This window comes from Phlebotomus argentipes, unplaced genomic scaffold (assembly GCF_947086385.1).
Source record: "Phlebotomus argentipes unplaced genomic scaffold, Phlebotomus argentipes genome assembly scaffold_18, whole genome shotgun sequence".
In the NCBI taxonomy this organism is placed as follows: domain Eukaryota; kingdom Metazoa; phylum Arthropoda; class Insecta; order Diptera; family Psychodidae; genus Phlebotomus; species Phlebotomus argentipes.
The window spans coordinates 17951106-17964518 of NW_026776177.1; the positions used below are offsets into that span (position 1 = coordinate 17951106).

The window sequence follows — 13413 nt, forward strand, 5'->3', positions numbered from 1 at the left end:
CTTATCAATTGATCTCTTGGCAAGGGTAAATTTTCTCTCAGGGGGTATTTATTGAAAATTCATTAGTGCACCTCAGCTGGGACATCTAATGAAAAAGTGTTATCTTAACCAAGACGGGGTTCTCTCGCATTGGCACGATTTCTGGGAAATTCCTTTTGAATTCAACTCCCTCCCAAGAATATATACAGTTTCAAGGATTTCGATAAATGCGCAAGAGTGCAAAATGTTGTACGCCATTTGAGGAATCATTGAATTTGTCAGGAAGCATTCGTTATGGTGACACTGAGAATTGAGTATAAAACCTTTACACAACAACACCTTTGATGATGTTTGAGAATATTTGCTAAAGAGGATATTTCATAAGTCGTTAGTTGCACGAGAAAACTTGCTCCGCAGTGGTTTCTTATATTGGGAAACTTCCAAGAATTGTTCCTATCTCTCGAAGCCACTTGAAAGGTGATATAATTCAACGTGAAATGGAGAAAAGGAATATCTTTGGAAGATGTTGCCAAGAAACAGCAAATTGCTTTTAATTAAAGTTCATATAATTTATATGAAAGTTTGAGAAATGCAGAAGAAGAGTTAGTGAAAAACGAAAATTACGACGAAGAGAAGAAGACTTTAAACAAATTTTCATAATGTAAAACGTGATACGCACACCTAAATTCCCACATGCCTCGGATGACGTGTGGCGTAAGCACGCTACATTAGGCTTTTACATACATATTTTATCTCTCACATAATTGCCATGTCCGATTTAATTTCCCAATAGGATAGTTTGACGATGTGTCTTGCATGCGAATTGCTCTTGTCTTCTCATTCCCAGAAAATAGAATTTTCCATACTAGATGCGATCAGTGAGAATCACACGCAAATTCGACGTGAAGTCCTTTTCTATATATAGTTAATTCACATCTCTTGGTCGTGAGATTGTTGTGTGGCACGTAAATCAAAAGTATTATTATCGTGTGTGTTGCAAAATCGAAAAATCGGGTCTCCAGTGAGAACTGCAGCAGCAGAATTCTAAACGATTTCTCTAAAATTGCACTCCTCATCGATATTCTGGATTGCATCTTTCTCAAATTCAATTGCTTTTCTCCTCTCAACTCGCTCTTTCATCCCCATATCCTTTCAATACACACCCCATGGAATATTGAATGCAATAATCGCTCAGTCAGATCATATTTGGGAATTTTCGCCGTGTGACAATTTTCGAGCAGACACTTTTACAGCTGGATTTCTTCATGTGATGAGGAAATTCTCCCTTCTTAGTCAAATTTCCATAACTTGAGATTCGATTTTCTTTGAGTGTTAGAAAAGCACACAAATGAAAAAAAAATCGGAGAATTGTTGTGAAAATTCATGACATAATTTAGTGGTTGATCAGTTGAGAGGTCAATCAATTAATACCGAATGCTCAAAGTTTGAAAAACGCGTGTTTCTTCAAATTAAATAAGACTTTTTATTGATTGAAATATCACGTGACATATTTTATCGTCATTCATCACCATTGTGAGTGTGACTGAAAAATTTTCTTATTCCTGACTTTTTGAGGCTCTGCAATTAAATGTGATGAAAATTACTATTAAGACCACGCACAGTTCGTTCAATATAGAACACGGATGCCGTGAATAGAGCGGGCAGGAAATTTTCCACGTCGGTCTAAGGTCAAACAGGTGTTGAATGGGGTGCATGTGGAGACTGTAAGTTTCATGACTCTTTAATGGCACGAGGAAGTGGAAAGAGGAAGGAAGGGAAGAACGGAAAGTTTTCAATAATTGAGCCTCCACGGATTTTGGTCTTATTGACTTTGAGGGTGGAAAAGTTGGTGAGTGACATTTAAAGCTATGGGCGAATTTGATCGGGAATCAATTGGACTTTGAAAAATCCCATGAGGCAATTGTTCAATGATGTATGCGCGCATTGTTACCTTGTTGAATTGAATTCTGAAAAGTGGTAAAATATTTAATTAGTGCTAGATTATGCAATTAGGCTCATTATGGCATTGTATATCATTGTCAGCTGTGAGAATTCTTACAAAGTTAAAATGTGTATAAATTTTCATTTGAATTTTAATTCATTTTATCCATTCAATTTGGCTAAAGGGTAAAATGCGTTACCCCAAAAAGCCCAAGTGATAATGAATTAAATTTTGCAATGGGACTCTGTGTTTGTTGAATTTTGGGGAAAGGATTAAATTTCAACGGAGACTGCATATTAATTAATCCTAGTGCCAATTGAATTGTATAGCGAAATTGACAGTTGAATTGAGAGTATTCAGTTTGCAGCTGCAAATGTACATCCGCACGTAGTTTGGGTGGGGCTTAAGATGGCAAAGGGATTGTTGCTGGAAGCCTTCATGGCATTTGTGGAGTGCGCTTGAGTTTTAGGACGTACATAAATCATTCAATGTCGCCCGTCGAATGTTGTGTCCTCTCCCAATTCATCCACTTGTGAAATCTTTCTCGTTCTAGTGCTGTTTTACCTCAAATATCTCAATACCAATCGCTTTTGTACATTATTAATACTCTCTCTCTAATAGTCATCCTTTCAAATTCTGCTCAATTGAGACACTCGAACGGTTTCACATTCCGTACTTCCTATTGATTCCCCCTGATTTGCCATTATTTGAGGATTAACGAGAAGAGTATAAATTGCATACGTTTTTGGGAGAACCTCTTCAGATGCACGAAATTTCAGTTGGTTTTCTCGCTATTCGATCAATACTCGGATTTGGCGAATATCACACTGAGGTTTAATATAGCAAAACATTTAGAATGTTATTCAATACGGTTGCAATTCCTTCAGAACTCTTGAAATGGAGTGTAATAGATCTAATATATCTTTTGTCACCTGTTGTAAAACAATATTAATTTGCAATGTATATGTTGTTATTAATTAAATTTAACTGCGAAAGTTGTCGAGGGTTTGAAATTAGATAGTCTTGAAGACAAGAGATAGTATTTTAAATTAATACAGCAACGAAATAATGATGTTTTTGAACTAACAATGTTGAAATTTTACCTTTTAGTCCATTTTTGTGGCAAAACTTTGAAATACCACAAATTGAAAACTGAGGAAGATAATATCATTTACTTATTAATGAGTGTTGTGAATACCACAAGCAAACTATTAATAAGTAGTTATAAATTGAGGAGATAATCTATCACTTGTTGTGCAAAATCTTGAATTCTGTGATCAAATGTATAGGAATTGGTATATTTTCGAGGGGTAATATTTTTTCCTTCCAATTTAGCACTCGTAAGATATTTTTTATGAGCACGATTATGTACAAAGTGTGTAAAAGAGACTTGAAGTAATAGAAAAATTGAGGAAATTATAGAAGATTTTGCAGATGAAAACATGTTTTCTGTCCGCAGGCAAGAATAAAATAATAAGAGATTCTGTTCGCACGGTGAATATGTTGAAAGTAGATATTCATATATATTTTGTGATGGAATCCCTCTAAGGACGAGCGAGGGTGAGAGTGGGAAAAAAATTGAGACAAGAGTTTCTTGTTTTCAGTGCATGAGGATGACGTTTATAAATTGAGAGACGCGCTTACCCATTTATATTCCTAGGAGCAAAATAGGGAGGTTTTCCATACAAAAGGAACGGGTCAGGCGTAGAATGTCTGCGAAAGGAAGAGGAGGAGTGGATGAATATGAGGGGGGCAAGAATAAGACTGATGTGGAAAGTTGTACAACAGAAGAGAGGAGTTTTATTTGTCTGTTTTGTGTCTCCTCTTGTGTCGCCTTTTTTCACTGCATCATCTGCCTTTCTTTGGTACTCTGGCAAGAAGTGTCGAGGAAAAAGTGGGGAAAAGCTTAAATCTTTCATAGGGGGATACACACTTATCTCCCAGACAAGTTCCATTTGCTTTTTTGCCGCCTCTGCCGTGGTCGAAAAGTGCATTCTACCGTACAACACCGCACAGTCACTGTATAAGTACACATATGGCGGGTATTTTAAGCGATGCTTAACCACCGTTTGGCATAATGGATGGTTAGACTTGGTATGACCCAATTTGCCAACTGCACTGTCTTCGAATGTTATGCTAAACGAATAACTGTAGCGCGGCGTTTATGTTTTATATGATTCTCTCTGTGCAATACATTTGCCAAGTCGCAGAGTGTCAAGCAAAAAGTGAGAGTCTATTAAAATATTTAATTAAACATTTTGCAAGTGGTGCGCGGTGATGAAGATCCAGAAGAAAGGGTCATTAGGATCGTAAAAAATGGTAATGACTGTGGAGTATTCTTCAAATATTCGTGTTCATTTGATGCTTTTGACTCACAAATGACCTTTTTGCTTCGCCCTGTGCGAAAGAATCTACAATTCAATGAGCAACGCAGAAGAGAGCATCTTCTTCATTAACAATTGTGCCTATATAAGCTTCGTAATCTTTGGATTACTTTCCACTGTTTTCAACCATATTGTTGTAATTTCATTTTGCGCAGAAATATTCTAACCACATCGGAGAATGCATATATTTCATCATCGTATAACAGTTTCTACTTGATATTTGAAAAGAAAAAAAATCATTAGTCACAGATTATGAAGGTGAATAATTGTGGGTGTCTGACTACGTGATGGTGTTCTGGAAAATCTTCATGTCCACAATCGAAATCCCCTGGGGATTAATGTTCCTTCACTTGTTGCTTGGCGGTATGACGGGTGAGATAGAAGGGAATAAAATGAGAGTGAAATAATTTGACCACCGGAACTCGGGGGCTAATATGATATTTATTAACATTAACGAAAACGGAAATGGAGGGAATCCGTAATAATAAGATCGATAAATCTCGTCATGAATTTCTCTATTTTTGTGGGGTTTCGGTGCTTCTTTGTGGAGTTTTCTTCGTTAATCTCAAAATCTCAATTGGTATTGCTGAGTTGGTGGTGAAGTCATGCATATTCAATCGTCCAGTGATTCGTTATTGGTTAATTATATTGGCTGGGGAATGTGTGATGTTGGAGTCAGGGGGTTGATTCATTGACAAATGAACTGTATATAGCTGGAGGTCTTTGAAAGTGGGAAAGTAAATGCGACAGAGGATTGTGGAATGTAACTGAAAGTCTGTGAAAGTGGTCAATGCATGTGCTTTGCGAGCCTTTATCTAGTGTGTAGAATTTCGGTGTCATTTGTCTCTCTGGCTGGGAGCATAAAGTGGAGTGTGTGCAAAGGGGTCGTGAAAAGAATCTCTTTTGAGTGTTAATTGGTTTTTCTCCCCTCTAAATTACTTCCGCAAAATCTGGCATTTTTTCTCTCTATTAATGTGTTGTACGTGCAGATGATTTTTTTCCCCGCCACGAAGCGTCAAAGTACACAAAGACGGCATTTAATTACAAGAGTAAACTCTTTTTGTAATTATATGTAATTATGCTCTTAAATGTGACATTCTGTGCCCAACGCAACACAGACAATGCTCAAATACACCTTGAGTTGGGTCACTATGCACATAAATATGTACATAGAGCATGCCGTGGGTCCATTATGCTGCAGAGAGAGAGAGGAGCAATTTTATACATTCTCCAGTCCCGGGTCCTTGTATTTGACCGAAAACATATGAGAGCGGGACATTGAGTTTGGGGAAGAGAGATACAGCGCCCCACATGGGGTAAATTAGAATTTACTCTTTGCAAAGGTCTTGTATGTAGAGGAGAGTAAACTTCTGCTGCTGACACGCATATCACATTAATGAATAGAATTATCCGCACACACATGGGGAAGTATAAAATGTTTTATCCCATGGAATATTACATTTGCCCAGCCTCGAGATAGTGAACTCTCACATTCTCACAATTCCGTGGAATTTCACGAACAGGAATACAGCACAGATTATCTTCTATTTCTCCCACAAAATGCACTGAATTTGTGATCTTTTTTGATGTATTTGGCGCACGCGATAGTGTGAATAATTAAATTTTCGCTGGCAAAATATTGAATTTATAGGCGGATTGAGCTTTTGCTTGTCAAGAGCATAAATAACGTGCTTGCGAATTGGATAGTTTTGCGCGCATCATCTAGGCATATAAGGCTTGATGAATGCTGATTGAGAATACTTGCGTTCATCTAACCAGAGCCAGAATGCTTGGTGGAGATTGATTGAACATTTTCTGAATACCTAAAGTCCAATATATTTCCATGAATGGAAGAACTGAAGCATAAATATTACCGTTCATACCATAGGTTTATAGGCTTATATTAATTTCACTGGGAAATTGGGATACTTTATTCTTTTATATCTGCAGAAATTCTGCAAAATTCCGACACATTTTAAGATCCACCTTTTATGCTTAACTTACATCCTTTGTTCGTCTCGTCTTGTGGCGGAGACAGATAATTATGCACAATCTAAGATGATGCAGAACACGATGAACGTTTAAAAATTAAAAGCGCAATGTGTTGAATGTTGAGTAGAGAAATTTTCGCCTACTCATGCATATGATCTGCCATAATTATGGAGTGTCATCTGCAGCAACTTCGCAAGTGCTTGTGAAATAATGGCGTTTTGTGAATTTTTGAGCAAGTACAAATTCGCCTTCATTAGGGATGATGAGTGCAGTAAAGGCAAAGAGTTATGATATATTCACTTTGAGATATTGTCTCGTGGAGACTCTGTACTACTTCCACTTGCAACGCATAACAATTGTAAGAGTGACAAATTGTTCAATAATGGTTGGAAAATGAGAAACGACAGTAATATATTGGATGGAAAATTGCATGATAACAAGGATAGGGAAAAGTGTGGCATCATGTGAAGCGTTGTTTGTACGTCAGAAAGTGATGTAGTCAAAATTACAGAGGGTATTTATTGTCTAAATAGTGATCTACAATGTTATGGTGAAAGGTTCGAGGGCGCTATGAGACGGCTATTGGGTTGGGCATGATGCTTTCCGCAATGCTGACGGGGGAAAAAAGAGTGTATTGAGGAAAATAGGAAAGTGATAGGGCGGGGGAGTGGAATAAGAATTTCTGAATGATTTAGCATTATTTGAAGATTTGCGTTCTAAGATTTTGTAATTTTGTTGGGTGAAAAGGGCCCTTTTTGGGGGGGAGAAACGTGTTGTCCTTCCTCCCATCTGAAATCTTACTCCCTCGACACTGTAAGAGCTTCATTTTTGACCAACCATTCTTCTGTCCGACATATATATTACTCCTATGTTTATAATAAAGCTCCACCATGTCCAACAAACTTGATTTATTGCTTCTCCATCTCTAAATGTGTTGCTATATACATCAGCATTAAATATGTCCGAGAGGAGGAAAGAAATGGAGAGAGAGAAAGAGGAAAAAAAGTTGGAATGAGATAAAAAAAAGAGAGAGATGCGGAAAGAAATTGTGGCAATAGAAAATTGCGGAGATGGGATTCACAATTTATATAAGAATGCGAAAAGGCAAACCACAAAGTAATATACTTTCAGATGAAGATCCCCTGATTCATGATTTTTGGTGTGTTGGTAAAAATTATATTTATGTTTCTTATTCGCCGCAATGCCTTCATTCACTCGTCGATGGAGTGTGAGCTTCATAGCTTTTCGCATGAAGCTCGAAAGATTCAAAATCAATTCTCATTTGCATCAAGGGCCAACAGGAAGGGGAGTCTTTGGGTGGAAAATTCTTGAATTTATTCCAGTTTGCCGGGAGAATCAAAATGTGATTTTCCTAAGAAGGGCACCGCATAAGGATTTTGGCTTATAAGTTCGTAATGTACACAGTGCATTTGGCTGGATATGGATGTAATGCACTTCCTATTTGCCGGAAAATTTCAATGGCATCGTGAAAAACCCAGTGGATAAATTTAAAATGTTAATCCTGTCGTAATTGAAAAGCGACAATTGAATTTAGTATAATTTTGTATTCATAATGTCAACAATTATAATGGACTTAATTATTTTGAAACTCAATTTCCCTAGACATTGCTTAATTGTCACTAAATTCCGAATTATTGCAATAGTTTAATATCTACTGCCGACAGACATTTTTTCATATATACTCTTCCATACTCTGCTTGCGATAGAATCACTCAGGGACCCGGTGACGTAGGCATATGTGTTTAATTATGTAAGGATGCTTTTAGTGTTGGTCACACTGTTGCCTATAAATATAAATACATCTCCGTGCACTCGCTTTAAATGCACTCCTAGTCCATTTAATTTTCAACCCAGTTGAAGTGCTATTAACTTCATGCACAACCTGCATAAAACAATGGCCTGGTCTGCCTTTCGTAATTTAATCTTAGGTATTCATATTTTCCGATTTGTGGCTTCCTTTTTGGAGCTTAATGAGAAAATCCTTAATGGCATTCTGAATGAAATTCAGGATAATTAAAAATGTTGTCTTATGATACAAGCTCATGAGAGAGAGAGAGCTTTACGCAGAAATTTCTTTTCAAAATAATAATGCTCCACTTAATAATTATTAAGGGGAAAAAGTGTGTTAAGTTGGGAAAATCTATTGCGGTGTGTGTGTGTGTGTATCTTCGTGAGGGAGAGCAATGTAACAATGAAAAATTTCCTCATTAATTACTTAACTTGAAATCATAAAATTTCCAACGAAGATGATGAATTCTTGTTCATTTTCTTTCGTCATTCTCCATGGTCATGGTGAGGGTCTTTTGATGCTTTTCACTCCACATTGTTTTGCGCTCTCCATTGAGAGTATGTCTTAGGAAGATTTTCTACCAGCAACAAATTCCTCTGGAGAAGTTAGTTTTAAAGTTTCTCTTAGAGGTGCCCTCCACTCCTGTTATTGTTGCCTTCATTCTGTAACATTCTTTGTGAAATGGCCTCAAGCAATATTTTCTTACTGGCAGTATTTTCCATAGCAGGGGTAATGAAAAACACGATTCCTCATTTTCACCCTCCCCCTTGGGCTGGGTGTTCCTCTTTTTGAGCACAACAGGGGAAAATTCTCTGAAGCAGACCTATATTATCAGTGTGTGTAATGTACTATTATCATCCAAACCTGTATGACACTGTGTTGGGAACAAGCAAAAATTGAACATTACAGAGAAATTAAATTCATTCAAGCATATTTTATTTCTTCCAAGTTAATTACTCGTGTATTCCTGAATGAATTTCAAAGGAATGCCGTAATCATCTCTAATTTGTACACTTGAAAACATTTTTCTTTGATAAATTGAGGGTGAGACTGATGAAAAATGGGAACACCCAGTTAACCATATTTTGGGGTAAAATTAATTGAAATCATTCTAAGATATCGTTACTCCCATGCTTATGCTCAGTTTGTATCCACGTGAACGTCATTATGAATGTATCGCGTTTGGGCTGCGAAAAAGCAGCACAGCTGCAAGAAAATTGCGTCTTAATCTTTTAGTCATTCCCACTTTCTTCGTGAACATGATATGTATTTAAATTATATTTTTCCTTCAATTTTCATGTACGCGACTCTCGGAATTTTGTCGTGAATTTGTATTAAAAGTTTTTTTTTCGCAAAAAGTCGTTGGCTCTTGAGGACGCAGCTTTCACAACATATCCGAGGATTCGCATAACTTTTTTCATAACACCCCGTGGAGAAGTGTAGTTTATTATAGAAGTTTTACTTTGCATTGAAATTAGTGTTTATTTAATTTTTAGAGGTTATTTCAAAACTTAAGTTAACCCATGTGAGTGGAATAAATTTTTAATGAAAGAACTCGCCAAAGAATTTTATATTACATTGAAACCGAGCTGTAGTGTTGCATGAAGTGTCTTTGTTCTTTATGCTCCTGCTTGTGCTTTTGTGAGCTCTGATTTTTTTTACTGGCAGAGTCAGATGAGCAAACTGGGAGTTCTTCCGCGAAAAAGTATATTGTACTGGAAAGTATTTTAAATTTTCCAGTGTAGAAAAGAAGAAGTATTCTGTATTGACTGCTCTGAAACTACGTTCAATTTCTTTTGCAACAATCGATAGATGTATAAATTTAGCGTCTTCTTGAACTGAACACTAGCACTAATTGTAGTTTCTGTATTCGTCGAGCTTCTCTTTCATAAGAAACTTGGTGAATTTCGGAGGCGGAATATAAAATAGTTTATCCGAAGATGCGCACGATAAGTTATGGAAATAGCATTATCGGAGCGCTTCATTGTGGAGTTCACTTAGATCCTGCCATATCCTGTATAGCGAGTGTATCAGGCAAAGTGATCAGACATGGATATTACTGAGAGTGAATGAATATGGAATGGGAGGAGCGAAATTCAGAAGCGCGACTTGATGCTCAATTATTAGTGTGACTTGTTAGAATGGTGACGATGGCTGTGAGTTGTGGGTGAGTAATATTTGGGTTGAAGTGATACTTAAGCCAACGTGTGTAGCGTTTTCCCTCATATATTATGGATTTTCAATGTGAGGTGTTCTGCATATGTGTTATTAATATTAGTTAGTGATGAAGATTCATGTGCATGGGTGGTGCCTTTTGGTGGAAAAGTGAGAGAGGCTAATGGATTGCAAAGACTATCCCAGCTCAAGTCGGGTGTTTATGTATAAATTGTTCCTGGGGTTGCGAGGGTGGGTGGCGGGTGAAGTGTTAATTTTCCATGGTTCCGTGGCTCTCTCGAGAAGCCATACAATAGAAAGCACATTTTGCAAATAAATTAATTATTTGGTGGTTTGCAACCTTCGTCACTCACAATTAAATTACATAAATATGTATAAAACATATTACTCTACCACATCGAAGATTCTACATACTTTCTTTCATTAATAAAGTCAGAAAGAGAGAAAGAGAAGGAAATTAATTAATTTTTCCCAGCACCTTCGCAACGGGCTTTTGTGAGCACCTGGGCTTTGGGGTGCAAACTTGTGACTTTTGCAGTTTAGGGGCGGGATGAGGGGTTGGCAAAGGACTTAGACAGAGAGAGAGAAAGATGGCGTATTACACCATGATTGAAGTACAGATTTAATTACTGGAGGCCAGATCGTGAATGGGATGGGGAAGTGTATTTGCTGACGCTAAACTTATTTTCATTAAAATTGTATGCATAATAGGCAATTAATTTCCTCAATGAGTTATTTCCAGGTCGTCTCTCGGTCACAAAACCCTGGATGTCCATACCCAAAAGCCCAATATTCCAGCACTAAAGGGAAGCAATATCATGATTCCACGAAATTAATTTTGGAAAGCGCTTTACATGAATTCCTAATGAACATTCGGGAATGACTCTCGGTGTCGCCGTTTGAAGTCCTCTTCTGTTGATGAATCACAGTTTGAAAGAGTATAATGCTGCGCCACTGATTGTAATGTTCCAGATAACACATTCTGTGCTACATTATATGCTAATTCCTAAACTGTGTATGCTGAGGGAATGTAAAAACATGTCCCAGGACTTCGAAATGAGTTTGTCAGTCAGTTTTTGTGACATTACATTCATTAGGCGACATTATCTGGCAAGAAAGTTAAATGCGACACTGAATTATCCCGTGGCTGTGATAGAGAAATGCCATTTATTAAGTAATGGCTGATGTGCTCAGCATATTGCATATATAAAATATCCTGGAAAATCAATTTTTTCTGCAAACTCATCCCATGTGCAGTGTTTTCCATGTTCGGTTGTGTGGTTCTTACTAGGTCACTCTGAATTGTCTAATATCGATGTCATCGCATCCCAATTTGGCATTTCACCAATAAATTGTCTTCCATCTAACGTCTTGCTTCCACATAAGCTTATGGGGTAGCATTACAAGCAAACAACCTTCTATGTATGTCAGTGTCATTGTCAGACTATCGCTCTCCACCCATTCTCGATGTTTTCCAGCAAATGGCGTGTGTGTGTGTGTGTGTGTGTTTTACAGCATATCGGAAATGAGGGATTTTAATTCTCCCGGAAACATTGAAAATAATAGCTTTTGACTTACTAAACGATTAATTTAACTTTAGGAGAAATGTCAATGATAAAACATTCTATGTATATTTAATAGTATCGGGAAATGTTTAATTACAAATATAAAGCATTTCTGAAAATACTGTATAATTTTGCAATCACATTTTTCACTCTGGAAAAAATTACACACAATTATTTAGTGATGAACTCAATAAGAGGACCAAATAGATAGCTAAGTACATCCAAGGTTGCACCTATGAATAGAATCCAATTTCCTCGGAATCATTTACACTGTTGGAATTAAGAAGTTGCTCGGGTGAACCCAAAAAGTTTATAATGGTTTTAGGTATTAGTGAACAAACCTAAAGGATGTTGTGTCACATTGGGTGATAGGTGTTTGTCGTCGGACCGCCTCGGGATTTACTTATAAACCACATAACCAATGGCTTATGCTGACCTCAAAGCTTAAGTCATTTAGTCTGCTGTATAACTTGTTTTATAACATAATACTTTTGTCATAGTCCCTTTGAATTGGAGTATTTACATGATATTTCTTATCTACAATTTACCCATTTGTTATGGCTGAGAGAAATTGAACTATAGAAATCTTTACGCTCCAATTATCCCGTTGGCAACTTCAGGAACACATCAGGTCAAGAAGCTGATGGCCTTCCTTTCTGATTAAGCTTTCGAGAGAGCCAATTTTAAATTTCTCCGAATGTGATAATGTGTTGAAATATACTGCCAAAGTGGACGGGCTTGCTAATGGTTTCGCTGCATAAAATTCGATAAAATATTACAATGAAATTGGAGGGCAAAAAAGAGTGGTTGAGCAAAAAGTAATTTCAATTTCTATATCCTAAACGAAATAGAAGTTTTTTTTTTCTCAGCTACCGTCCCTTTTCCTTATTGTATCTCTAAGCTGTCGAGTTGTACGTTTTAAAGGGCTGAAAATAGATAAGAAAATGTGTAAAGAGAGAGAAATTGGGAAAAATCCTTGCTTCCGGCTATTAACTATTTAAATTGCTGTGGCGCTTCTCTTTGAATTGCGAATAGCGTTTCCGGGTAAAATTTGGCCAAATAAAACTCCGGTGCCTGAGCACAGAGAAAGTTTTTGCGAGATGAACCTGAAAATGGGGTGGAGTTTTAGGTGGGTTTTATTGGTAAATGTGTGTAAATTATGGGTTTTCTATTTAGATTCCCTTTTTTTTTATATCTTTGGAAGTTCTTTGAGGTTGAATGTAAATGGATGTGGGGTTTTGTGAAATTCTCCCCTTAATTTTGAGGGGATGAGATTAATTCAGTCTTGTGGCACTGAATTGAGAATCATTCTTGTCACATTTTGGGCGGAAGGGGAGCAAAAAGGTGGGAAAATCTTTACAATATTAAGCAGTACCTTTCACCTTTTCTTGAAATAAACTTTGCAAATGCGTTGTGCTTAATCTAAATTAACTAATTAATATTTCAAAATCTGTATAGGAATATGAATAGCAAATGAGGGATAGGTCTTCTGAGTGTGGCATGTACAAAAGTTTATTCGCCCTGTGAGGTGAGGATTTGGGATTTCTTGAGGAAGCGAGTGAGAGA

At 37.0% G+C, this 13413-nt stretch overlaps 1 protein-coding gene across 5 annotated transcripts in view; it reads left to right on the forward strand.

Moving 5' to 3' along the window:
* LOC132260285 (syntaxin-binding protein 5) overlaps positions 1 to 13413 on the forward strand; it is a 79398-nt gene that overhangs the window by 43873 nt on the left and 22112 nt on the right. The window lies entirely within an intron of this gene.